This window comes from Vanellus vanellus (genome assembly GCF_965231255.1).
Source record: "Vanellus vanellus genome assembly, chromosome: 3".
NCBI lineage: Eukaryota > Metazoa > Chordata > Aves > Charadriiformes > Charadriidae > Vanellus > Vanellus vanellus.
Genome location: NC_138907.1, coordinates 96,800,872 through 96,828,539, shown reverse-complemented (window position 1 = coordinate 96,828,539; position 27,668 = coordinate 96,800,872). Strand labels below are relative to the sequence as shown.

Sequence of the window (27,668 nt, the reverse complement as noted above, 5' to 3'; positions counted from 1 at the left end):
ACTACTCTTGAAAATGTGCAGAAACAGACATCATAACAAGCTATAGAACTGTTAAATCTCTGACTGATGTAGCTATAAGAAAGTAATAACCCTGCATACCTTACTTAGTGATATATTGCTGATTTATTACTAATGTGTTCTCAGACTCTTTCTGAACATAGTCGCTATTTGTCCCTCTCCTGCAGAGCAGGGCTGTGTCAGTGTTCTGCAGCAAGACCCAGTGCCTAGTGATGCTAGGCAACTTTCAGAAGTGACAATAAATGGTTGTTTAAAATTAATTATAGCTACATGATAGCTTGGAATAGGAAATAGGATGTAATTGGTGAAGAGGGCAGTACGTGAGAGAATGCTGTTAAGTTTTGCAGTGAGCAAGTATCTGTAAAGTAATTCTTTATCCCCCTGTGTTAAACTACTTAATGTTCTGCTCATCTTAAATTTTCCCATATCTAATGAAATATGTTCATCATCTGCTAAAGGATAACCGGTGCTTCTAGGACACACCTATAATTAATCATTTATTCTTTTCAAATGAATGCTTAGAAATTTAGCTGCCAGAAGTCTCATAAATTCAATGCAAGTCACATAGCTGTACTTTGTAAAACATACCCAAACTAAACATAGTCATTTCCAACACATAATTTAACAAAAACATTAAAATTAAGGTATTAGTATGCTTTAAAGTTTTGAAAGTATGTAGAGCTTCGAACAAACAAAATATGGATTTGCAGAAGAAACCCACGTGACTCTTGCAGGTTTTGTTCAGGGGCGAAAAGAGTCAGAAATGGGCAAGCAACATCAGAGTACCAGAGTGCAGAAGAAGGATTAAACCTCTCTAGAATTTCAGCACTAACATGCATAGTCATATATACTATTTTGTTACGTATTTCAAGAAGATAAATGGCTGAGTAGCTGAAAAGTTCCTGTGTATATTGCCACTGTGGAATCAGGGTTTGAGGGCATCAGAACGACTGTGTTTGATAACATGCTCCCTAGGTGTGCTGGCAGCCTTTCTCTGATGCTCGACTCGGGGAACTTTGAACTAAAACACACCCTTAATCCAGTTCCTTTCTTTGGATCTTAATCTCCTTGAGCTCCCTCACTTCTGCTTCCCGAACTCCTGAAAGTACAGATATTGACTGATTTCTGAGAACAGCAGATCCTAAAAATGGAGATGTTCAGAGGAAATAGTTGACAGAAAAAACAACACATCCCAAAGTTTACATTGTGAATATATGGCCTGAAAAATGACTCTAAAGTATCGCTTTTTACTACACCTGTCTTCTTTTTGAGTCCACATCTTGCTTTTGATACATGTACCACCCGGGAGCTTCTAGCCAGGGAGTACTTCTAATGGATCAAAGGCAGAATACATTTTTTGTACCGAGGAAGATATTCCTTGTTACAGACCCAAAGTCTTTTTATGCGAATATATTGTAGCTCCAAGAGGCTGCTAAAGACAGTGTTTAGCAAAAGCTTATTCAAATTAAAGCAGTCAGATCCAGGTATGTCTTCAGATATTTGTAGGTAGGGATGTGTTTTAACATCAGATGTGTTTGAATCCAAATTCTGAATTTTTTATTTTCGAAGATCATGTATGACCAGAAGAAGCCAGTGTTTGATTTTTAGTCCATAGATCTGGGTTACAATACTGTCAGCTGTAGGAAAAATCATGTTTTCATTTTGCTGAGCAGGAAAACTAAATCTGTAAATGGGAACTTTAGAAAGAAAATCAGGTTCCTCCCTATGGTTGAAGATGAAAAACATTTTAAACTTGTTCCTGAGATCTTACTATTTACTAGAAATCAAACCGTTTGAGTTTTTAGTGTTTATTTGAAAATTTTGGGAGAAATCTTGGGAGTATTTTATCAAGACAATGTAATATTCAACTCAGCAGAAATTGTTTCATGAATAAAGGTTGAGATGGTGTTTTATAGCAAGGTCGGTTTTTTTACTGTATTGGAGAAAATTTGAGAAATACGACATGCCAAGTTTGGGGGTTTATTAACTGTGTTTCATTCTCATCCTTATGTCCATACTATTTCATATCATTGGAGCACCCAGTTAATTTCCATATGATGCTGCTGGTATTCACAACATTGAAGAGTGCCACTTTAATTGGTTTCTCATGCTTTAGTTTGGTTTTGCTTCTGGGTTTAAATTGTCCCAAGCTCTATATTTGTATATTCCCTTTGAGAATAGGTGCTTGTAAATGTCGTCAAAGCTGAATTCCAGTTTAAAGTTGAACAGTGTGTAAATTAAGCATACCGAAGGCATATTTATAACAAACAGCATATTGTCAGTCTGTTTGCAGTTTGCAGTTTTCTCTGCCTGTATTAAACACTGCACTAACTACTTGTATTCATTTCAATGCTATTGAATCTCCAGGAAATTTCTGTGGTTCATTTTAGTACACCCATTGACATCTGTGTCAAAGAAAAAAATATTGAGTCTCTGGGTCTGGATAAGTGCAGGTTTTCTGTTATTTTCTTTCTGGTTTATGTAAATTTAGATACTTAGCATGTTAGGTTTAGCTCTACTCTTTGAAGGTTGAGTATATCCTTGATGTTTTTACAAAAGCTTCTTTTAGTGAAGTCTAAGTGAGTTTTAGTATCGCACTCTCTAAGTTCTGCCTTTTTTCAGTAAAAATGATCATGGTATTTCCCACAGGCAGAAATGGACTAAATATTTACGAGGACACGTAGAAGTAGTTTAAATTCTTTCAAGCTACCATAGCTTTTCCATTATAGTATTCTCTGGTTAAAAATGAATTTTTCTCCTGTTTCAGTAACTTGAGTATACCAACATTAGACCAGAGGTCTAGGTCATGGGGCTTTTTGGCTTGTTTTAGAATAGCTCGTGATAGGGGGCATGGAGGGGACTATGGTTTCTCTTGGAAGGTTTGGATTGGGATAGCAGAAAAAGTCTTTTGTCAACAGAAAAGCCTTGCTCCTTTATTCCTTCTTAGCCAAACGCGTTGTGCATTTTATTGAAGGACACAGCTGAGAAATGTTCTGCTTTTTTCAGGATGTTTCCCCAAATCTCTCAAAATGCAGAACTTTATTCAAAGCCTTCTTAATGTTTGACTGTGTAAGAGATTTCTGTTTTGTCAGATCCTGTTTTGAAATACAGGTCACTGAAGGCTGAATTTACAAGAATATTACGGAATTAATTATGTATCTTGTTTAAATATGCTCGGTGTTATACTAGGTATGAGAAGCATATTAATTTACTTTGGTATTTCTTTCTGTCTCTTGTTTTCATTTCAGTATTAAATGTTAGGCCCATAATCATATTTAAATTTGAGGATATGCAATTGATACACTGGAGATAGCCCTTTAACAGCCAAAATTAGTTGTAACATTGAAATTAAGTCTCCTAATTAAGAAAGGGTAACACTTGTCATGTATAACCTAACTGCTTAAATATCTGTTATTTCACAAATACTATGAGATGTCCCTAACATCTACAAAAGCATTACGTATTTACTTTGAAGAGACTGACAGTTTTCTTTGAGGAAATATCCATCAGTGATTTGTAGGTTTCACTGTAATGTAACTCTTGCTATATTATGTTTCCTAATGTTCTTCTTGCCATCAAGAAAAATGGTTGCATTTCTTCTTTATGTGGACCTTTAACGCTTAAGCTATAAATCTTTACTATGCTTCTGATCCCATTTAATGAATAGATTCTCTACCCCAAATAAGTTATTGATTAATATTATGTGTATTTTTCATAAATTGTCTTTCCTTTTGCATACATTCAAGAAAATACTTTGGGTTTTTTTCACAGTTCTGCCTAAATAAAAACACACTAACTGTTTGATGTAAACAATTCTTGTTTACCTATTTTTCCTGTGAAGAAAACAAAACAATACAAATTAAAATAAATTATACATATGGGCAAAAGTTAATTATTTTCTATATTAGCTGTTTCCGAGTGTACTTAAGAGTTAGTTGCTGGAGTTTGGGTCACTTGTGAGAAATTTTAGAATTTTTAGAGATGTCATAAACCCAGGTACATTTTGTTAGCCCTAATCAGGTTTGTGTGTGCCTACCAAGGGAAGACTAGGGAAGATATTGGAGCACCAGGCAAGATTTAGCAATGCTGACATTCTGTGGCATTCCTGTTTAGTTGCAATGTCCAGTTTATTAAGCTTACCATTACATTTTGGAATTGGTAACTTATACCATACCTGAAAGGATATGAAAAAGGCATGTCCAGACCATCTAAAGCACATAACGTAAACAATCACTAGTTTTGCTAAATGCATTGTGAACAAGCAGAAAACCTGTACAGTTTTTTTACATAATAAGATTAAAATGTTCACTAAATAGACTGACTGGACAAAACCAACCCTGTTTTAGTCTTTTCTTTTTTTTTTTTTTAATAGAGTTTCTAGGGTAGAAGAAGCAAATAGAAGTGGAAAGGAGTTGAGAAGCCACAACACCCCTTTCCCACAGCACTCTGAAGCAGCTGACTGAGGAACTAGAGCTCCCTCGGGTTTTGAGAAATGGTGGGTGGCGGGATCCCCTGAGAACCCTGCGAACATTCAGGTGATACTAATGCCGCTAACCATGCGGCTCTTGCCCCATATCTGCCACTGCCTTACAGATGCAGGCATCATGGCAATATATCTCCTAGGAAACAGCGGGGGAGACTTAAGAGCAGATGGAACGAACAGAGAAATGATGCTAACACAGCATTAAGGTTGTGTTAGAAAATCAGTGAGGAAGTAGGGAATTTAGTATCTCAGACAGTAGCACTCTGTTTTTCGGGTCTTGCCCAGAGAACTTCAGGTGAATATCCCCCATTTAAGCAACTGAAGCCCAGGAAAATGTGTCCTACCATTTTTGCCAGTACCCAACATCCAAATTAACACCTACTCTGCTGAATGTCACCTCTTTCTTTGTGTAACAGCTTTGTGAACAGCTGAGCCACAGAGCCTCTGCTATGGGTCAGCCATCACAGAAACGCACCAATAAATAGATCAGCAGTCAGAGTGCACTGCACCACACACATCTGCCTGCTGTGTATTTGGGAACTCAGAAACAATTAACTGGAGAAGAGCCCACTTAACTTAGTAACTATTACAGGAGTAGGTCTGTTTAAGCAACACTCTTTTACCGTGCCAAATTCTGACAAAACCCGTTAACATCAGCTGAATTAACTACCTGCTTTTAGATTCTGAAGAGAACCTCTGGGAGCAGATCTTTCTTACCCAAGATCAGTAAACATTGTCATTCATGCTACTGTTACCTGCCTCAGAGGAGAAGGTAACATTCTTCTCAAAAGTGCCTGCCAGTCTGTTTCTCAAAATACATCAACTTTATCATTCAGTTTGCTATTTCTAAACAAAACAGACATTTTGATTGTAAGTGGGTTACAGGGAAGAAATTGGGTAGGTAATAGCAGCATGTGTTGTCTGCCTCCAATCCCCAGAAACTTTTTAAGACCTCTGCGAGCTATTTTAGAATCACAGAATTGCTCAGGTTGGAAGATCATCTGGTCCAACCTCATTCTCAAGGCAGGGTCAGCTGCAGGGTCAGAACGGGTTGCTCTGGGCTTTATATAGTGAAGTCTTGAAAACCTACAGGTGTGGAAACTGCACAACCTCCTTGGGAAACTTGCTCCATTGCTTGACTGTCCTCATGGCTAAAAAGTTTTTCCATAGTCTGGAAGTTTTCCAATTTTTCCAAGAGTCTGGACCTCTTGTTTCAATTTATGCCCATTGTCCGTTGTCATCCCACCACACATCAGTGTGAAGAGCTTGCTTTCATCTACACAATAACCTCTCTATAGACACTGACAGGCTGCTGTTAGATGCCTCTGAAGCCATATCTTCTCCAGACTGAAGAAGCCCACCTTCCTTAGCCTTTCTTCACAAGGCAAGTGTTCCAGTCTCCAAGCATCTTGGTGGCATCTGCTAAACTCACTCTAGTTTCCATGTCTTCCTTGCATTGGGCAACTCAGTTGAACTGGACACAGTATTCTAGATATGGTCCAATGAGGGCTGAGCAGAGGAGGATAATCCATCTCTCAACCTACTGGCTGTGCTTCTCTTGATGCCAGCCCCAGATGTTGTCAGCTGTTTGTGCTGCCAGGGAACACTGATGACTCATATTCAGCTCATTGCCCATCCCTCCAACCAGTATAGATCTCTCTAGATTGCAGACATGCCCTTGATCATATATTCTGGTCCTCCCAGTTTGGTGTTATCTACAAACTATATGAACAAGCACTCCGCTCCCTACTCCAGGTCATTGACATTAAACATGGGTTCCTGGATAGACCCGTGTAGTATTCTGCTTGTTATCTGCTTCTGGGTAAATTGCCGCCCATTAGTCATTACACTCTAAGCCAACCATTCAACTAGTTTTTGTCCACTCAACAATATTCTCACAAGAATATTGTGAGAGACTTTGTTGGAGCTCATTTTAATGAGCTTCATTTTGAAAAGTAAAAGTGATGTTGGTTTGGGAATCCAAAATTCACGAAGGTTTATGCGTGAAAGACTTTGTGTCTGACCCATGACTCACACTGGTGCCAGCTCTAGTGTCTCTCAGCTGGTGAGGGTCTTCTGCCACCCACCCACCCACTCACGCATCGCATGCATGTGCTGAGGAATGTTGCACAGGTGTAGTCTACTCCCTCCTCCCTGGTTGTGGTGCTGGACATGGTGCTGGCATGTGTGCCTCCACTCTCCTGCCTTAGCGCAAAAGAAAAATAGCTCAGACTTTCCTGAGGTAACCCTCTGCTGTCCTACTCTTCCCAAAATGATGGGTTTTTCCCTCCTTGTTCTTCAGGACCCATTTAGAGTAGTTTTTTCTCTTCTAGAATTCACCCCCACAGCCCTGAGGAAAATAGCTCATTCTCTCACAAACACCTGTTTGAATCATTCCAGACAATCTGTTGATGACTCAAGCAGCTATTTTGGGCTTCACACCTTTTTTCTACTTCTCTTTTGCTTATTTGTTGAATTTCAGTGGAAATAGAAAAGCAGTCAGTGGGAAGTAGATCAACCTACAGTTAAATGTGCATGTCTCTCATTTACATAATCTTAGTTTTAAGAAAGAGGAAGCCATATAAATTTCTAAGTATAATGGTAAAAAGGATTTTTAAATGAAGATACAATAAGACTAAACTTCACGAGACTAAAAAGTTTACGCAATAATGATAAGAAAAGCAACACCAAAAATCAGCATTCAGCTACTTGGTTGTTTTCATTCTAGTATGAAAGTTGAATTTCCTACATGGATTTTCTTGTGTGGATTACCATTTTTAAGAATGTAGACATAGAATCCATTTGTCACATAAACCAAAATAGCTACAGAAACACAGTAAGGTATTTTTGATATAGCTATCTGGTAAAATAATACATTAAAAAATACAACTCTGAGAAAAATGCACTGTGAATCTTATGCCCTACTACAATAATTATTACATCATTACCCTTTCTGTATAACAAAATGAAACATGTTAGAGAACACAAAATCTTTTAGAAGATGATAATTTAAGGAAAAATAGTGTAAATTTTGTGTGAAAGATTATCTACCTATTGTACTGGATTTTATTTATACTTCCCTACAATTCCCTGTTGTGTCTGAGTATTTTCAGGAACATATGGTATGGTTTAACCTTGACATGCACTGTGAAGTTCATTTGTACAGTTTTACTTTTTTTTTCTTGTATTCTCCTAGGTCAGAGTTTTTAGGCCCTTATATCTTGCAGTCAAGTCAATGAGAGCATTAGAAGGGAAATGACTATTGAATTGGTCTGATTCTCAGACTGGTCTTATCAGAAGCTGTAAAATAGGTATTCTTGCCTTAACACTACGTACTTCATTCTGTAAAATCTGTGGGGCTCAGTCCTGTGATCTTTATACATGAAAGTGTTCTCTAGCCCTACGTTTATTTTTATTTTAAAGTATTAGAAATATATCACATAGAAGTTGGGAAAATCAGGCTTAGATTTAAGAGTCAGTATGAAAATTAATTGTGAGGTTTGTGTTTGTTACTTATGGATGAAGTACACTCAGTTCTGAAAACAGATCTTGAAAGTGATTCAGTTCCCTTTTTATGCTGGAGTCCCTCTTGCTTTTGCAGCAACTGAAAAAAAAAAAACCAAACGTGAATGCTGTTTTGCTAGATTCAATCAATCTCATCCAGGATGCTGTTTGAACAGCAGCCAAAACCAACCACTCCAGAAGTACAAGATGCTCTGCCCTGGGCAACTGTGAGTTAACCTACCCTGTACCCTATTAGATTGTTTAATTTGTGGTTGATTTTCAGTCATGGCCAAAATAAACCTCCCATAAAATGATAATTGTTCTCAGGTGCTAAGATTAACGTCTGGGTTCCAGTGCCTATGTCCAGACCTGTTTATTCATTTTATATTTGTCTGTCTTTGGAGAAAAAAAAACAAGTGGGATGAGATGGATCTCAAGTTTCTTTCTTTCATTCTCTATGAATCTTGTTTGCATTTCAACAGGAAAAACATAAGAGTGTCTTTCCCATTTCCACATTCTAGCTCTTCTACAGGGTGGTGGTAGGTGAAAGTTCATGGGAAGTCGGACAAGTAGGATGCAAATCTCTGTTCTAGGTAGAGATCAAAAATCGGATGGAAAGCCAAGGATGATCAAACAAATTCTGATCTTTCCCGCTTTTTCTTTCTGAGAAAAAAAACTGTGGTTGCTGTGTGCTGAACACATTGAAGTCAGCATTCACTAAGTGTGATATGAACATATTTATTATATCATGAGAAAAAGCAATGTCAGGTGTTCTGGATTGCAGCAGGACTTTGTCATGAGAGGGGTGCCAAGCTTGTCAAATAAAGGAACTCCTAGGTATGGTAAGGGACCCAAAATTATGTACCCTGAGATCCTTTTGGTGCTAGTGTAAAATGCATGTAGTTCCAGTTGGACCAGATGATCCTTGAGGTCCCTTCCAACCTGGTGTTCTAGGATAGTGCCACTAATTTTAGACCGCTGCTGAAACATGATCTTCTTATATTTGTTTTCATGGACATACATGGTTATTATGTTGAGTCTCAGTGAGTCACACCATAGACATCAAACCTGGTACTGGAAAATTTGACAGTAACGGTGTTTTTCTCTTTTCATGGTTTTGTCAAAATTTATATAAAACTGACATTGTGGATGAATAAGTAGGTATTTTGTGGAATTTAATAGAAGATTATGCTCAGAATAATTGTTGAAAGAAAACTGTAAAGGTAAATTTACAAAGCATGCATTTGGCTATAATCATGGACATTTTTAATGAATGTAATTGTAAGATTTCCAGAACCCTGCAGGGAAATGTACATGTTTGTAATAAAAAGGCCTCAAGCTGTTAAAACTGATAGAATTTCTGAAATGTCAAGAAAGTTCAGTTTGCACTAGACTTCTGGGTTTAAAAACAGGATGGAAAACATGTTAGTATCTCTCTCTTCTGAAGAAAACTGAAATATATCTGGCACAAGGAGTCCAGCAGTTGGAAGGAAGTATGAATAAGGTTGGCACAAAATGTTGTTCCATTAGTAAGTGATTACATATCTGTCTCTAATTAGTAGCATGGCATATAATTTGTGCTCTGTGCTCTTTATTTCACAAAACGTAACATCTTCAACCTATCTTATATTTGTTAAATAATTTCTTTAAGCTAGGAAATCTAAATGGATTTATTATTATTTAAATACCACTTAAAGTTAGGTGAAGGCTTAGAATAATAATGGCTTCCTTAACAAGCTTAGCTGAACCGTACAGGACAACAAAGCCCAATGTGTCAGAACCTACAGCTATTGAAACGTGGGTTTGAAAAAGAAGGGATTAATTGTAAAGCTGTTGTTATTTGCATTGAGATTTTACACTTCTTATGTTTGAGGGCTTTCAACTCTCTGTCTTTTACTGTATATCCTCTTATGTCCAGTCAATCAGAATTCGGGCTTGAGTGTTAGCAATGTAATTATTGCTATAAGACCTTCATTTTGGCACTGCTTATCTTTTAAAGTAAATACAGAATAGTAATAACGTTTCACTGAACTGAGTGATCCCACAAGGCACTGCAGTTGTACTACAATGGAAGAAAAATTGTTTTGCTAGGAATCATAGTTAGACCTCAGTATCAAGGCAGCATTAATGATGGACAAGAACGGCTGCTGGACTCAGTTTGTCTCTTGTAGCTATTCATAAACCTCATGCCATAAAATCTCTCCAGAAACCAATTTGTAAGAGTTTAAACCCCATCAAGTGTCTGTTCCCATTCGTTTCTAAAGGATTCTTTGTTTTGGAAAGAAGATTCAACAACAGGAACTAACACCAGTGAAAATATGCTCTAGTCATATTTAAACCTTAGTGAGAAAACTCAGTCACATTCCATAACTAACTAAAGAACCTGCCTGTCCTAGTTAAGTGATAACCACTAAACAATCAAACCTCTTTTTAATTGTAGGGAATTGTTTGTCAGTTACAGATAGGAAGCTTTCAAGACTTCGAGTTGTGGCATTAATCCCTGTTCACACGTTTTGCCAGTAGCAAATACACAGCCTGAAATGAATCAAAACTAAGCCTAGCTGTTGCCATGACTAGGAAAGTGCACACAAGTTATTGAAGTAGCTCAGCTGACACTTGTTATGCCATGATGACTCGATTGTGTGTTTGAGCCCCTGGAGATCTCAGTTCGTTGAAGTTTCAATACTTCAGTGAATAGGTATGGTAAGCAAAGCAGAGCCAAAGCAGCACTTTGAGGTTTCTTTGACAAAGCAGCACTTTGCAGGGTTTCCAATTAGGTTATGTGTATACTGCACCCAGCACAGCTGGCCCGTGGTATGTCTCAGTGTTACGCGATATTAGTGTTAAATAATACAAATTCATATGGGATTTGCTAATCTCGGCTCATGGTCCTTCTGTTCTCTATATTTAAACCTGTCATCATGTGTCACCTAGAAGGACTGGTTTGGGTCACTTGGATTCTCTTGTCTCCCCTAGAAACTGGTGAACAGAAATCTGCTAGTGTGCTATGAAAGCTTAAACTCTGGAAGGAATTTGTCTAAGTGGTGCTGAAGAAAAGGGAATAAAAAATGGATAGTTATGAATGCACAAAACAAGTAGCCTTTTAGTACAGTCCCCAGCTTATTTCTTCTCCAAATTTCTTGTTAGGCTTATATGCACAATACTCCTCTCTGACAGTCTGGTTCTCTCACCATGGCCACCAGAAACTTTTGTTTTAAGTAGCTTTTAAAGTATAAGAATAGATCAATAATAAACCATTACCCAGTTTCTAAATACAGTAAAAAAAAAAATACCTTGTGCCTTCTGGCATCTGGAAGGGAAGATTGCGACCCCACAATGATCTAAACCTGTCAGTACAATTGGTTTAGAGACGCTGCTGTGTGTACAGAGGATGGCACTGATTTCAGTCGTAGGCTCTGCAGGCAAAGTTATCTGATCATGCAGGTCACAGAGCATCCACTAAGGGAATTCCCAACAGAGGAGCAGAGAGAATACAGATAAACTTTCCAAAAATAATTTGGCTATATCATGTCATCCAGGGCATGATGGACATGGATATAGTCTGGGAGATTTTGTAGGAGGAGACATCCACACTAAGTATATAATTTAAAACTTAACATTTTATACTTGCTAATTTGAGTTGCCAAGATGCGTCTGAGAGACATGTAGCATTAATTATTAATTATTGTTGTTGTTGATAAAAATAAACCTATCATTAAGGCTCTGGGAGTATTTCCAACATCAACAAATTTTCAATTTGATTTAACAGATATAAACATCTATTTTTTTATTTCTCCCTCCAGTCAGAGCCTCAACTTATTTCACACTCGCCCCTCCCATAGGGAAAAGCTTGAGTAAATGTCTCAGCCTTGTGCTATGGTCTCAATGTCAGCACATCGAGATCCACCAGCTCTACTGCAGAAGCATGGAGCGGGGAAAAGAGGTGAGGACACCTTCAGCTGTAGTGAGACAGTTCAGCCTCCATTTCTGAGCATTTTAACCTTAGAAATGTTAATTGATACGTAGAAGCAATGGATTTTATGAAGAAGGCTGGACATGAAATTCTGTAAGGTAAAATGGGGCACGAAAAAGTTCTGTTTCCACCCAGCAGCAAAAGTGAGAGTAATAAAGACTACAGGGAAGACGTGTACTAGAAGCAGTAGTGCTGTGAAGGGGACAAACTGTGCTCTTATTTATTACAGTAACACACGAGTGGAACCAAAGAATTAATGTAATTTTTGCATTAGCAGTAGCTTCCGACTGGTCTGGAAGTATCACCCATCGAGCATTCCACATGTTGAGCAGGTTAGGCTGGTTAAACATGTAGGCCTCAAAAGTTGGTATACCAGTCAAACACATACCAGAAGAGAAAGGTTACAACTTCTACTCCGTATACAGAGGGGTTCAAATAACAGTATTATTATCAAAGACAATGTCTGAGAATTCAGGGACTTCTACGCAGGCCTCTTCCATTTTCAAACAGAGAGGACAGCTTACAGGATGCAAGCTTTACTTTCCGATCATGTAGGTTTCCTTCAGTATTTGAATTTCAATGCAGAACAATTTTCTGGTGATGGCAAGGCACTGAAACTCATAAGAAAATCACGGAATCATGGAATTTTCAGAGTTGGAAGGGACCTCTAGAGATCATCTGGTCCAACTCCCCTGCTAAAGCAGGATTGCCTAGAGCACATTACTCAGGACTGCATCCAGGCGCGTCTTGAAAATCTCCAGAGAAGGGGACTCCACAACTTCCCTGGGCAGCCTGTGCCAGCGCTCTGTCACCCTCACCGTAAAGAAGTTTCTCCTTGTATTTGAATGGAACTTCCTATGTTCCAACTTGTGCCCATTGCCCCTCATCCTGTCACTGGGAACCACTGAAAAGAGCCTGGCTCCATCCTCCTTCAACCCACCCTTTAGATAGTTGTAAGCAATAATAAGGTCTCCCCTCAGCCTTCTCTTCTCCAGGCTCAAGAGTCCCAGCTCTCTCAGCCTGTCCTCATAAGGGAGATGCTCCAATCCCTTAATCATATTAGTTGCCCTATGCTGGACTTGCTCCAGCAGTTCCCTGTCCCTCTTGAACTGGGGAGCCCAAAACTGGACACAGTATTCCAGTTGTGGCCTCACCAGTGCAAAGTAGAGGGGGAGAATGACGTCCCTTGACCTACTGGCCACACTCTAATCTATGCAGCCCAGGATTTCATTGGCCTTTTTGGCGACAAGGGCACATTGCTGTCTCATGGATAATTTACTGTCTACCACAACCCCCAGATCCTTCTCCTCAGAACTACTTCCCAGCAGGTCCGCCCCTAACCTATTCTGGTGCTGTGCATTCTTCCTCCCCAGGTGCAGGACCTTGCACTTGCTCTTGTTGAACCTCATTAGGTTCTTCTCTGCCCAGCTCTCCAGCCTGTCCAGGTCATGCTGGATGGCAGCATGGCCCTCTGGGGTGTCAACCACCCCTCCCAGTCTCGTATCATCAGCAAACTTGCTGAGGATACACTCTGTCCCCTCATCCAGGTCATTGATGAATATATTGAACAAGATTGGACTGAGTATTGACCCCTGGGGGACACCACTGGTTACAGGCCTCCAACTTGACACGGCTCCATTAATCACAACCCTCTGAGTTCTGTCACACAGCCAGCTCTCAATCCACCTCGCTGTCACCTCATCTAGCCCATACTTCCTCAGCTTCCTAATGAGGATGTTATGGGAGACAGTGTCAAAAGCCTTGCTGAAGTCAAGAAGAAGCAGCACCCAACTACAGTACTCAAATCTTTCATGGGTCTGGCCAGTTGGGCAGGTTTTGTTTCCAGATCATTTCTTATATAGGAGCCCACCATGTTCCTGGACCATTGGAGGGTTTGCCCAAATGCTGCAACCTGGAGTCTGACAGAAACAACTTCCTGGAGGATTTACAAGTTAGAAGTCAGGAGTTACAAGTTAGAAGGCCATGCAATGTGGTCACAATGAGTGGAGCACATTTCTTACTTTCCCTAAGATACTCCTTGCTCTGTCTTAGATGTTCACTGATTTCAGTGCATTCCACGCAGATAGCTATGTGCCAGATAACAATCCATCTCCTCCCACTGAAATACTATTTTTTTTCTGCATAGTCTCTTAGTACATACTGTTTTACATGGGAACTGTTTGCATCCCATATACATTAAATTTTTAATATGAGACTCAGTGAGACACAAAGCCAGGGGTTAATCATGTGGTTAGCGTTTGGTTAATGATTTAAAATAACTGAAGGGATTTTATTTCCTTTAAAATGCTACTAATGCATTATTTAATAAGTCATAATTTGTATATAATAAAATGCCTAGTCGCAGTCAATGATAATTATGTTACTTAGGAACAATTTGTAGTCACGCATGCTGAAAACAATACAGTAGCATTTCCTTTCAATCTGAAGCTGTATGGTAAACATCTATGTTTCTTTGAGCTTTATGTCCAATGTTGCATTTTACTTAATATTTTTATGGTTATTTGCCTTTCAAAATAACCAAATCTAAATTGGAACAGAGCTCAAAGCACTTTGGCAAAAGAATGTTTATATATGCTAATGATTTCTAATTAGGAAGACAGAAATTGCTAAAAACTAAGACAATGTGTTACCAGCAAGACAGTTACTCTGTCTTTAATTATATGCAGTGCCTTTCAGAGCACAGAGAGTTTGAGTGGAGAACAGCAGACCAAGACATTCAGTAGATAAGGCAGCTACCCATTCTTCTCTTGTTGAATACCAGATCTTGGTCCAAGGCAAAATTCTCCTTGTGAAAACAGAGCTGTGGTACTGCTGGCTTTGTGGAGAAGAGGCTCACACTGAAGCTATTTCACTTCCTAATTACTGTGAAAAATGCAGGTTACTTGTTGGGCAGGAGTAAGGTGCATCTTGAGCTCCATAGTCATTATTTCTGCCACTGACTGTCAGAAAGGAGGTGAGATGGAGAATCTTCTGGCCAGGCTGTCTTCAAGTGGGAGCCAAGAACTGCTTTACACAGCCTTTGCTGTTTGGCATGGGGAGGGAAAGGTCCTAGTTATGAAAGCTGCATTTTACTTTTCTATCTCCTTCTTGCAAGAAGTCTTATTGAGTAGAGATTTCCCCTTCAGGCCTTCATGTGGAAAAAAAAATAATCTGTTTTCAAATTAAAAATTAAGAAAGGGGAAACATTATTGGTCTCTACAACTACCTGAAAGGAGGGTGTAGTGAGATGAGGGTTGGTCTTTTCTCCCAAGTAACAAGCGATGGGATAAGAGGAAATGGCCTCAAGTTGCTCAAGTGTAGATGTGGTACTTAGGGACATGGTTTAGTGGTGAACTTGGCAGTGCTAGGTTAACAGTTTGACATGATGACCTTAGAGGTCTTTTCCAACCTAAACTATTCTATCATTCTATGAAAGTATAATGTTCATTGCATAGTCTCCTCTTTCATCAGTTCCCCTTTCTTTTTCTTTTCTTCCCTTCATTTCTTTTCTCTTCCTTCTTCATTCATTGTTTGCCTTGCTTTCATGATTTGTGATCATCTAACTTTTGGTCTGGCTTTCCTCACCTTTGCCTTTGTTTGGCTTCCCTGATATTGTTTCCTTGTGTCTTTGTCATCCAATATTATGATCAAAGCCAATGTTTGACAATTCGGGGACTTCTACACAGGTTTTCTTCATTTTCAAATAGAGAAGACAGCTTGCAGGATGCAGACATTACTTTCTGATCATGTAGGTTTTCTTCAGTATTTGAATTTCAATGCAGAGCAATTTCCTGGTGATGGCAAGGCACTGAAACTTATAAGAAAGCGGAGCAGCATCCAACTACAGTACTCAGATCTTTCGTGGCTCTGGCCAGTCAGGCAGGTTTTGTTTCCAGATCATTTCTTACAGAGGAACCCACCATGTTCCTGGACTGTTAGAGGGTTTGCCCAAATGCACCAACCTGGAGTCTGACAGAAACAACTTCCTCAATGATTTACGTGTTAGAAGGAAAGGTCCTTCTCTGATCTATTTTTTCCCCCTTCTCTTCTGCCTCTCTTTTGTTTCCTGAGAGGCAGAGATCTTCCTGCTCCCTTTGGCCCTCTACACTTCATGTCCACTTTTTCACCCTGTTGAAATTCTCTGCCTGGATTGTCAAGCTTCTCAACAGATAATCTCTTTACAGTAATGGCTATCCTCTATTCTGTTGTTGCCTTCAAATTATCAAATTCCCTTTCTCGTGGAAGATAAACTGAACATTTCAAGCTCAGTTATAAGACTTGAAGGCAGTAACTCTGCCTTATAGATAGAGAAAAAGAGAAATGAAGGAAAATGTGGTTATGAGATGCGATAGCTCAGTAAGACTCTCATACTCTCATCATGTACCAGTGGGACATACATTGTGTGCAAGCAGTTCTTCATTGCAGTGCTTCTCAATAAGAAATGTTTTGGTTTTCTTTGTTATTGAACTATAGTTCAAAAGACAGTAGGGAGTAGAAATTATACTACTATATATTTCTTATAGAATTATACTATGCAATGATGCTGTATATAGTATTTTTTACATACTGTGGAGTTATGAGTAAAGAGGCTTCCACTCAAAATTCAGTAGCCCTAGCTGGGGGGTTATATACTAAACCAGACAGCAATCTAATGCATCATTGACACTCTGGCAGCCCCATGGCACAGAGGAGGACTGAGAAACTGCCTCGTGCAGGGGTGCAAGAGAGCCCAATGGGCTGAAGTCCCTTCACAAAACCATCCGTTCTGTCATGGGATTGCCCTCATCCTGTGTCGCTTTATGCTATTACAGGAAATCACACTATGTAGCTTTTTTTTTCCTTTAAGCAATCTGAACGTCACTATCTCCCATGCTATCCTCGTATCTTGAGCTACTCTGTCATCTCTTAAAGTAGGCCAGGCATTTTTTGATTAATTTATGGCTAAAATTACCTTTTAAAAATCAAATCTACCTTTATAAAACTGTTATTTTTGTCCATTAAAGAAATTAAACATTTTAAACCCAGAAAATTGAACTCAGTAAATAAATAAACAGATTATTACACACCCACCTTCCAGGCTGATCTTAGGCCTTTTTTTATCTCTGTGCTGTCAGAGATTGAGAACATTAGATTGATGCTCAGAACATCATGTCACTTCCCTGTATCTAGCACTGTATCTATGTTTACTAAAATCTGCCTTTTAAAATTCATGTTAAAATATGGGCTAGGTGAAAAACATTAAGCAGGGCTGGGTTGTCAATCGGCTCGTACCTGCAGCCAGGAAACCCTCGCAAAATGGCAGGCGTAGCATAACAGCAAAACTACTTGAAAAACATCACACTCAGCACACAGAGTCACTAGGTAAAGTTAAAAAGAGTGAAAATCAAGCCTGAAGTCTGATTCGGCTCCTTTGCATTCCTTTCAAAATGCAAACAGGCCACAAACCCTCTGCTGCCTGGTTAAGCAGTTAGTTTACAATTGCTTTGTGTCAAGTGCTGAGCACAAAGTAGCTCAAATATGCCAGCAAATATATCCCTCTTCGTTTCTTCTAGCTGCTTGTCAAAGAGCAATAGAATGGGTGCTGTTCTTTTGGTTTCTGTAATTCCAAATACGGGATTCATTCCCTCCCAACCCTCATTTAGGGCTAGATTTTTCATACAGGGCTTTCTAAGCTGCACAATGCCCCCAGATTATAATGGGGGCTGTGCAGCCTAAAATCCTGCAGCGCTTTGAAATTAAGCTTAAAACCCTGCAGTGCTTTGGAAATGATGGATTTTTATTCAGCAGTATGTGTTGGCACCAGAGTGGAGAAAGGCCCCAGGAGTTTCACAAATATTGCTGGGATAGGACTAAGGCGTTTCACATAGTTCACATAGGTGTTCCTATCCAAGGAACACCATTTTGTATTGACTGTGCCTGCAAAACGACAACATACCATGCATTCAAAATGCTTTTAGATAATGTCATCAAAGACTAATTGTGGTAGATCCAACACAGAAGCAAAATTTCTATTTTTCGTAGTATTAACCTGTTTACTTCTGGGATACCCTTCTTTGCCTTGCATATAGCAATCCCTATCATTTTTCTTTTAATTATTATTAAGCCATCTTTTCTGATGGGGCAGTTTTCAAGATATTGAGTTGCAGAGTGGATTTGAAATGAAAAGATTATACAGTTATACAGCTGTAGTAAACAGGACATTTAATCAACAGAATTTGATAGATGATAGTGCCTGCAACTGAATTAGACCCTACTTCTGAGGTCAGTTCTTTGGAGTCCCACCAAAGCTCTGGGACCTGTGCAGTAATTCCCTTTAAGACAGGCCTTTTGTTATAATGGTTGTGGCATTGTAAAAAAGCTAAAGTAACCATTATCACCCAGCTCTGTGGGTCAGTTAGCTTTTAAATAATTGTCCCTGAACAATAACTCATGATTCAAATACTAAACACCCTGATGGAAAAGTCCTGTATATTTCATTCAAATACTGTACCTTTGGTTTAGATTTTTGGAGAATATTCAATGCATCTCTTGAAAATACAGAATTCCAGAGCAGTTTGGAATAAATTCTAAAGAACTCTATGAAGTTCTGTAGGACCTTTCTTTGTGCATGTATGTGTGAGAGTGTGCATGCATGCATGTGTGTGTGTATGCCAATAAGTGCAGGATTTTTCAAATAGGAATCAATCATATATTAATTTTGACTTTCAAATGCACAACTTTATGATGGGATCTATGAGTATGTATGAGAGTAGAATACAGCCCATTAGTGATTTAATCTACCAGTTTCAAAATTTGTAAGTCAATATGCAACATCCTATTGACACATTTGCAATATAAGCAAACGATGAAAATAAAGGCAATGTGATAGATGCATAGATAATGAAATTCAGGAGAATGTCTGAGCTCAAAGACATGAGGAACCCACAAGGTATGCCGCTGAATCAAAAGGTAATGTGCTATTTTTGATTTTTTCTTTAATTGAAGGTATGGTCGAAAAATATGTAAGTGACTATATTCTTTTGAAAACCAAAAAATACATCCAACCTCCTTTTTTTATATTACAATATTCTAATACAGATCGGTGCATAATATCCTTTATATACACTTTAATCTCATTTTAGGTAAGTTAATATTTATCAGTTTGAACAATTCAATTAATTATAAGCCTTCCTTCTGAAATATTTCAGAGTTCAAAATAATATTTAGCCTTTTAATGAGGCTGACAGCGATAGGTGAAGTCTTTACTATGAAAGCACATTGGATATTTTTTTGCATATTTGACATCTGGTTCTTTACATCATGTGATTTCCTGTATCGCTTGCTTCACATTTGTGGCATTTTAGTTTTTGTTAGAAGTAAGTATCAGCAGCTTTTATGGCAATAAGAAGCTGTGAACGTGTTATGGGTCCATGAGCAAGCTGCTTGAATTGGATCTTATTTTGCGCAGTGATACAGTTGCTTTTCAGTGAGCTAAGAATCAAGTCGTCTTATGTTAAGTAGTCATGACATTATATCCAGCTGAATTTATTACTCTTTCTATTAAGTTTTTCTGTGAGCAATCACAATACTGACAAGGCTGCCATGTTAACATTTTTAAGCAGCTAGTGGGGTTGATTTGCCTACAGGCTCCCAGGGGACAGTGGGTGTTCCAATCATTTTACAAAGAGAAGTGACAGGCTGTGCTCTCACAAGTGACTGTGCCACTTTCTTTATGCCTCTAGATTCTTCCATCTCAGCACGAAACTTAATATTTGATCAGAAACATTAGAATAAATTTGCAATGTAATATTAAACTGATTTAACTTTAACCTTGCAGCTCTTCAGGTACCGATCTTGCCATGTATAAGCACAAGTTCTTGTGCCATAGAGGACTTAAATCAACCTGATTTTCAGTACCTTCTCTGTCTTTAGGGTAGAAAGAATTGATTTATTTCTTAATCTAACTATGGCATTTAGGACGATATTTAGCATTTAACCAGAGGCTTCTGCTAATAAGACAGCACTAATATTCTTTTCTTGAAAATACTAATATGCAAGCACATTAGTCATCACTACGTTGTAGCAGCTTAATTTAAAGCAGCTGAGGATATTACAGATGCATAGACTTTTGGCTTTAAAATTGTTTATATTTTAATCATTAAGCACATTTCCATGGGGTGTCCCCCCAGTGATACGTGTGAAATATCATTCAAAATGCTGTATTCTAGACTTAATGAAGTCAGTGCAAATTCTGTGCCCACTCTGGTAGCTTCATGGTTTTGCTCTTCGTGGGAGGACTCAAGCACTTCAAGTTACTGCAGTATATTTAGAAGTGAAATCCAGATACCTTCAGGGTTTGTTTGTTGTCTGGTTGTGGGTTTTTTTTTAAAGATACTTTAAATCTCAAGACTTCCAGAATACAATTTCAGACTTGCTGCAAAGTGCACCCATCTCTTTGAAGCTCAACTGCTCAGCATGTCACTTGCCTCCAAACCCGTGTGTAATACAGAAACCAGATATTCCCCCAAGTACCATCTCAGAAGGGCCTGATCTGTTTTGTGTTCTGAGAGCACATCTAACCTACAATGACAGAGCCAACCTCCTAACAAAAGATGCCTAACACTGCATTTTTTTCCCTCTGGGAGCCAGGCTCTGGGTGACGAAGGGATAAATTCATAAGTTCCCACTCTCAAGTTTTTTACTACAGGTCTTCAGGTTCAAATGTGGTTAGGAGTCTTCTGCTTTCCTGAAACCAGTGGAAGGTAAAACCCGGGACTAATTTATAAAAGCAACATCTGTGGAATTCAAATGCTGTCTTGAGATAATTTAAATTTTAAAAAATGTTTTCCCTTTCTGATCCTGTGTGAAACCAAACTGCCTGTCAGTAACACCTTCTTAAACAAATATTCTAACATACCAAGCATTTGTGCATGAAAGTGTTGATATTAATTATCATTCCATAGCAGGAATGTGCTGTTGATTGTAATAGGATGTAATCATACGTTTAGAGAATTTTCAAGCCTACCTAAATAGTCATCAGCTGCACTCCTTCCGCAACAGTTAGGCTGGTCCTGGGTCAAAGACTTCGGTAGATGGTGGGAGTGCAGCGCTTCTACGGCCTCACTGCTCCCAGTGATGGGGTGGCACATCCAGGGATGCCCTGGGATGAGTGCACAGCACTGCTCCCTGCCACGTGGAGGAACTAACTGCAGGTGCGTCATTTTTCATACTGACTGGTCTGCATACTTATCTTAAGAGGGCTATTTTTTAATACTGGTCTCTATATACATTTTATAACAAAATACGACCTCTGAAATCATACATTTAACATACATATCAGATTTGTTTGGATTATTAACCACAGTGTAAAGTTTCCTTTAAATGAAAAAGAAGAGGTCACACTGATAAAGCTGGCTACATTCAGATTCTCACTAATATTTTTTGTCATTATACTCTTCCCTTGTGATATACTTACGACATACTGTGCGGTGAAGAAATATACTTAGAAAATGGGAATTTTCAGAGTTGCATTTTAAGCCAGAGGTCTTATAGATTTCCAGTCACTTAAATAGTTGAAAAGTATCATTTAATTCACAGAAAGATAAAGCTTGGCTATACAATTAAGCAGATGAAAGCTGTTAGCCTTATTAAGCCTCATTTTCATATACCACATAGCATGAAAGGCAACATTTTTCATTTTTGTATGGTCTCACATTGATTCCAGGGTTACGGGCAAGATTATAGCAGATTTTGAAAGTTTGTGATGGATTTATTACATTTAATGAGCATGCAATATACGGCTCCTCAGCCTTGGCTGACATTTTGAAATTAGACTTCCAGCAGTGAAATCTTGTCAGGGATGGGTTTTAGATTACTCAAGCTTTCATGATTAGAGCTTTTCGTACATAATGTCAAGTACAATCGTCAGTTAAATGCTAAATGAGCATACCATTGTTAATGCAGTAGCAGCACAGAGAATAGACTCGAGAGAGTTTAATTTTTTGCTGACTTGGAACTTAACTTTATTATGAACTTTATTCACAGTTTATTCACAGTGAATGTATATGGAGACACAGAGGAGAAAGATCTCTGAATACATTTAAAAATCGTTTTTTAAAATGTTTACAGTGTGTATGGTATTAGAACAAGTTATTTGAGTTACAAAGAAAACAAAATATTATTTATATCTTAATTTCTGCCAGATTATTCATCATGCATACATGTGCCTTCTATATGGTAGATATATATTTCTACATAAGTGAACTGTAACTATCATAGTCTTTTTAAAAACATGGCTTTTTAATACTTCTGCCTTGCACAGCAACATTAAACTTGAGAATTTAAAATTACAACCAACCTGAAAACCAACTATATATTTTAGAGTAACTGACATACACAGACTAATGAAACGACATATGCATAATATTTTTTCTCATGTTACGCTCATTAATTTGTACTGAATCAATTCAATGGCTGTCTAAAATCCCAGTTGATTCTTTTATACGGATAAAGCAGTGTTTGAGCTAGCTAAGTTATCTCAGGCCCAGATCCACAGTAAGAATTTAGGTAATATGGAAGATTTTAGTCAGGAAAGCCGTAAAATGTAATGCCATCTGTGCCCTTACATAAGATGGCTAGACTCCACCGTTCGAAGTGCAGAAAAAGTTGAGATACCTGAAAAAAGGCGTGCACAGAGATAAGTGTGCTGAGTCAGCAATGCCTACACTAAAACTGAGAACCCATTGAGGAGAGGTTTGCAGCTCACCAGTGCAAGCTTAGCACTTCTACCTGCTCGAGATTCATAATCAGAGCGCCCTCTCCTCATTCAGGTCAGCTCTCCCTCCATTTTTACATGCTGTCTGAGAGTTAAAGTACTTAGGTGGGATGTGTAAAAGGGATTCTCGTCCCTCCTCTTCTCATTTAGGAGCCATAAACGCATGTTCATGTGCTGAGGAATGATAAAACAGCTTATTGTTGGGTGTTTTGAAAGGGTTTCTGCTCAGTCAGTTCTGTGGAAGAAGTTTCCCTTTATGTAAAATATTTAAGTATTAGTTGGAACAGAGGCTAGAAAACCCAGTATCATGGGTAAATATCCTGTTAACAATCTTATAGTCACTCTCCTTCCCTTCCTTCTCATTATCAGTCTAAAAACTTCCTTTTGTCTCACTGAGTAATTACTATTCTCAACAGAGGAAAAGTCTCCATAGAAAGAGGGAGAGAGGCAAAGTGTCTGCCAATTCTGGCAGTTATTGACGTACTGCTATCTCCCCACTGGTATGACAACTTTTCCCTGCCATTGCTAGGATGTTGGGCAAGCACAGTGTACAATCTATAAGGCTTATTCCAAAATTTTAGGAAGAGGAACTTCAAATATATGAAGTCTCCCATTCACATGGAAAGATGGGGAGGGACTCTTATCAGGGAGTGTAGTGATAGGACGAGAGGTAACGGATTTAACAGAAAGAGGGTAGACTTAGATTAGATATTACAAAGAAATTCTCCACTGTGAGGGTGATGAGACACTGGAAACAGGTTGCCCAGAGAAGCTGTGGGTGCCTCATCCCTGGAGGTGTTCAAGGCCAGGTTGGGTGGGGCTTTGAGCAACCTGGTCTAGTGGGAGGTGTCCCTGCCCATGGCAGGAGCTTGGACCTCGATGATCTTCAAGGCCCCTTCCAGCTCAGACCATTCTATGATTTTATGAATTTCTGGCCAACGTCAGAGCTTATGGGGTTCTGTACATTCCTCCTGGCAGAAATCAGTGTTCCTTGAGAACCATCCTGGCAGAAAATAAGTGCCTTCTAAATCAGGCAGTGGCAAAGCAGGGAATGCGAAGACGTGTATTTTGGCACCTGAAGTGATAGGGACCTAAGTACCTTTATAAATATGAGTTTAGACTGCCTGTGTTGTGGCAGCTATTCATACAATATCTATAAGCTTTATCCTACTGATATTAAAATTAGATCAATCTAAAATAATTGTATGTACTCCTTCTTGGATATACTATACAAATGAAAAGTCAAATGTAGGTAATTTTTTATGACTGCCATACTGATGGCATATGTGAAAAGGAAGAGCAAGGCTGGGTGTGCAGACAAACACACTACTGCAAAACTGAATCCTCCTGCCATTTAGGAAGCAAGCAAACAAACAAACCGGACTTTAGAACTGTGTTAGTTTTAAGCTGGTTTCTTGTTTTTCACTAGTTTGCAAAGTGCATTTTTCTGTCCTTGGCTCTCATCTTGCCTTGCTATCACTGTCAGCAAGGTTTGAGCTCCAATCAGACAAAACATGGTTTTCCAACTAAAAGATTGGTCTTTGGTTTAGCTGTTACAGCTCCACTATCCCAGCACCAGTAAGTTTGTTTTGTTTCTTTTTTGGTTGATTAATTCCACGGTACAGTAGAAACTAATTAATAGTTTAAGTATTTTGGTACTGGTTAATGTTTCTTCAAAGCAAAAATCCTCAGTATTTTTCTATCAATGGGAGACCGTTATCCTGCAACAACATTTTAATCCACTGAAATTTTTTCTTAATTGCCATGAATCTTAATATATGTTTGATTTTACCAACTATTATCATTCAATGTAAATATTCTTTCTCTGTTCTTTTCTGCGCCATTTGTTGACAACATGTTTTCAGCAATATGTATTTTCTGCTTTTGTATTTGACCACTGTTCTTTAAACTGTAGCAATTTTTAGTGCTACGAGTGCCCCGTGAGGCAAGACCACAAGGCACTGAGCCAGATATATTACTGGAATAAGCAGGCCAACTTCCATTGACTTTGCCAGCATCAGGCCAATTTATACTAGTGTCAGATTTGGTTTATCTCATTTCATCTGACAGGGAACATCCCATCAGTCTACATACTTTGTTTTTGATTTAGCAATTTTAAGTTAGCAACTGACTGTGGCAGCTCATGCTTTTTTTTTTTTTTTTTTCTGAAATGGTGCAGGCCTCTAACGTCAGGCTGTAGAGATAAAATGGCCCGAAGACTGTTTCAAGTAGTCCGTGGAAGATCATTTCAGTACAATCATCTTCTCAGCCCAGGGTAGTAACATTGCGGTAACGTAAGACCAATATCAAAGCCAACAACTGGACTGGCTGAGACTATAGCAATAAAAAAATGGAGACATCATTCTGCATTCCTCCCTCGCCCCCATCCAGTGGTGACCAAAGGCTCCAGGTGGGGCCCATTGGAATACACCAGTTCCCAGGATATTCCCACAACACGCGTGCGTAGACCAGCACCAAACTTTTTACAGTGAAAAGATTTGTGTGTGTGTGTGCATCTGGTGCATATCACTTCCTGAACTGTGCTCTATACGCTGTTGCCACACGCAAAGACCTACCCTGGAACATCTGAGGTTTACTAAACTAGACTCATGATGAAGTAAAGGCCACTAAATATTCACAGGAGAATTAAAACACAGTGATAGAGTTTCACCTTGTGTGAAAAAAGTTAACTCTATTCACTTCGAGACAGTTACATAGACCGAGTCTAGGCTGGTCTGCACTTAAAGTGAGACAGAATCCTGAAAAAGAGAGAAAACACACCAGTTTTCCACTTTGCTGAAAAAGTGCAGGGAAACATTTGCAAAGCTTGTAATTACACAAGGGCACAGAGGGCAGGCATCGTCAGGGTACTGTGTCCGCCGTAAGATTAAACCACTGTTCAGATTTTGAAAATATAGTCACAAGCAGAGGAATGGAAGTGTGCAGGTACAACCAGCATGCGACTCATTAATGTGTCAGAGCATTTTTGTCATCTTTAGTTTGAGTTTTGAACAAATGGCATTGTGTTTTAGGGTAATCGGTGACTTTATGGTGCCTCTTTGTACTGATGGAAACTGCAGAGTTAAAGCCTTAGAGAACACAATTAACCTATGAGGAAAATATAATTTAAAATCTCTAAAAATCAAAAAAAGATATTAAAGGCAGTGATAAATTCAGGTTCTGAACAGAAGTGTCCTCAAAGTGTCAACATGGGCCATTCTGGATCAGAATTCATCCATTACTGGAAAGTTGTGTTAGCAGGAAGTTAAACAGAAGTGAACAATGAACTCCAGCTCATTCCATCTCCCTGTTCTTCTGGCTGCATTCTCAGATATCTGAGAAAAACTGCCTTTCTTACCTCCTTTGGAGAGAGCTAACAAATTCCCTGCCAAGGCGAGCCAGCGAGGCTCAGTCAGTATCTCAGTTAGTCTCCCAAGAGTCACAGCAGAATAAAACAGTCACCCTCTTGCAAGAGCAATTAACAATAGAGTTGTATTAAAATTTTGATTTAAATCATTAAGGTTAGTAAAAGAGAAGTAAAACTAGAAAACCGTCTTGCAGGAAGCACAATATTGTATCTCCTGTGTTCTAGGTTGATTTCAAGATTCCCCGCACTCCAAGTTGATCAGTAAAAATATCAATCATTGTGTTCTCTGAGGTTTCCAATATCTCTTCCAGGTATAAAAGTATTAAAGATTAAAACATTCTGGCATTTGAACAGGGGGAGGGGGAAAGGGGACATGAAACACGACACATGACTCAACACCCTGAAAGGATCTCTTTCTCCAAATCAAAATTATTCAGTTATTGCCTGAATATTTTCCATAAATGTCAAGTTTATTCTCAAATTACCTTCAAGACAAGTCTGAGCATAAAATACTGAAAACTTAGGAAGAATATTGCTTTTACTGCAAATCTTCCCAGCCACTTATGACTAAATCAGATCAATGGCATCAAGTTCCTTTCAGGACAGTCTTCAGAATCCTCTATGTGTCTTTAAAACTTTCTTGAGTCTCCAGCAATTAATTGAAATTACACTCAGGCATTTATTTGTATTCATCCCTTCCAACATATAAACTAACACAATAATGGACAGAAGTTACGAATTTTTACCCAATTAACTAAGAAAATTGGAAAGCCAGAACATAGTAATGTCAGAACCAGATACCATAATATTTCAGAATGGACTTGTGCAGTGAGTTTTAAATATCCGGTTCTGCCCAGGCAGAAAGGCTTTTCTGTTTGCTTAGTTCAGCATTGCAATGGCAGGAGATACCTTCCTCTTCCATCCCATCGGAAAACATTTAGATGATGCAACTAGCATGACTCTAGTACATCGCTAGCTTTTCTTGCTCTGCTCTTTTCCTGCCCTCATCCTTTGTCAAGCCAAGCAGGAGAAACTCATTTAGTGACCTGTCCTGTGGAGTATAGATGCACCATACACAGATTTGTGAAAACGCCTATTTTGGGATTGGTTTACAAATTTTGTGCTCTTATCTATCCTACTACCCTGCTGTAATATAGTAGATTTTCAAGCTGCATCCCCAAAAAAACACTTTTTAGTCTTCCCCATTGAGAAAAGACCCAGGTGTGAAATATTCACTGAAGAAACATAGCTGCAGACTGTGGGTAAGGGCACATCCCTGACAAAGGAGGAGCAGTATTTCTGAGACACCTGGCCCCATGGAGCCCCCTGGGAAGAGGGAGCCTCCCCAAACCCAAAACCCAAATGCAGTCAGAGCCCCCATTCTGGACCACTAGCTTTTAACAGCTACTGGCTAAGCCTGCTGATAAAAGAGGGTTTGAAACTCCTCCCTCTTACACCTGAACCATTAGCAGTGTCTTGGTTTAAGGGAAGAATGCATAGCAAGCTGCTGGTATTCTGTCAGCTACACTCGATTATGCTCCATCAACTGCTGGCAATTTTTTTACAGCCG

General features: G+C 38.9%; 1 protein-coding gene across 1 annotated transcript in view; it reads left to right on the top strand.

The window, feature by feature from the left end:
- The window catches only part of ADGRB3 (adhesion G protein-coupled receptor B3), a gene marked incomplete at both ends in the record, with an annotated part of 480,039 nt that overhangs the window by 380,805 nt on the left and 71,566 nt on the right, over window positions 1-27,668 (top strand). The gene's annotated exons all lie outside the window — the stretch shown is intronic.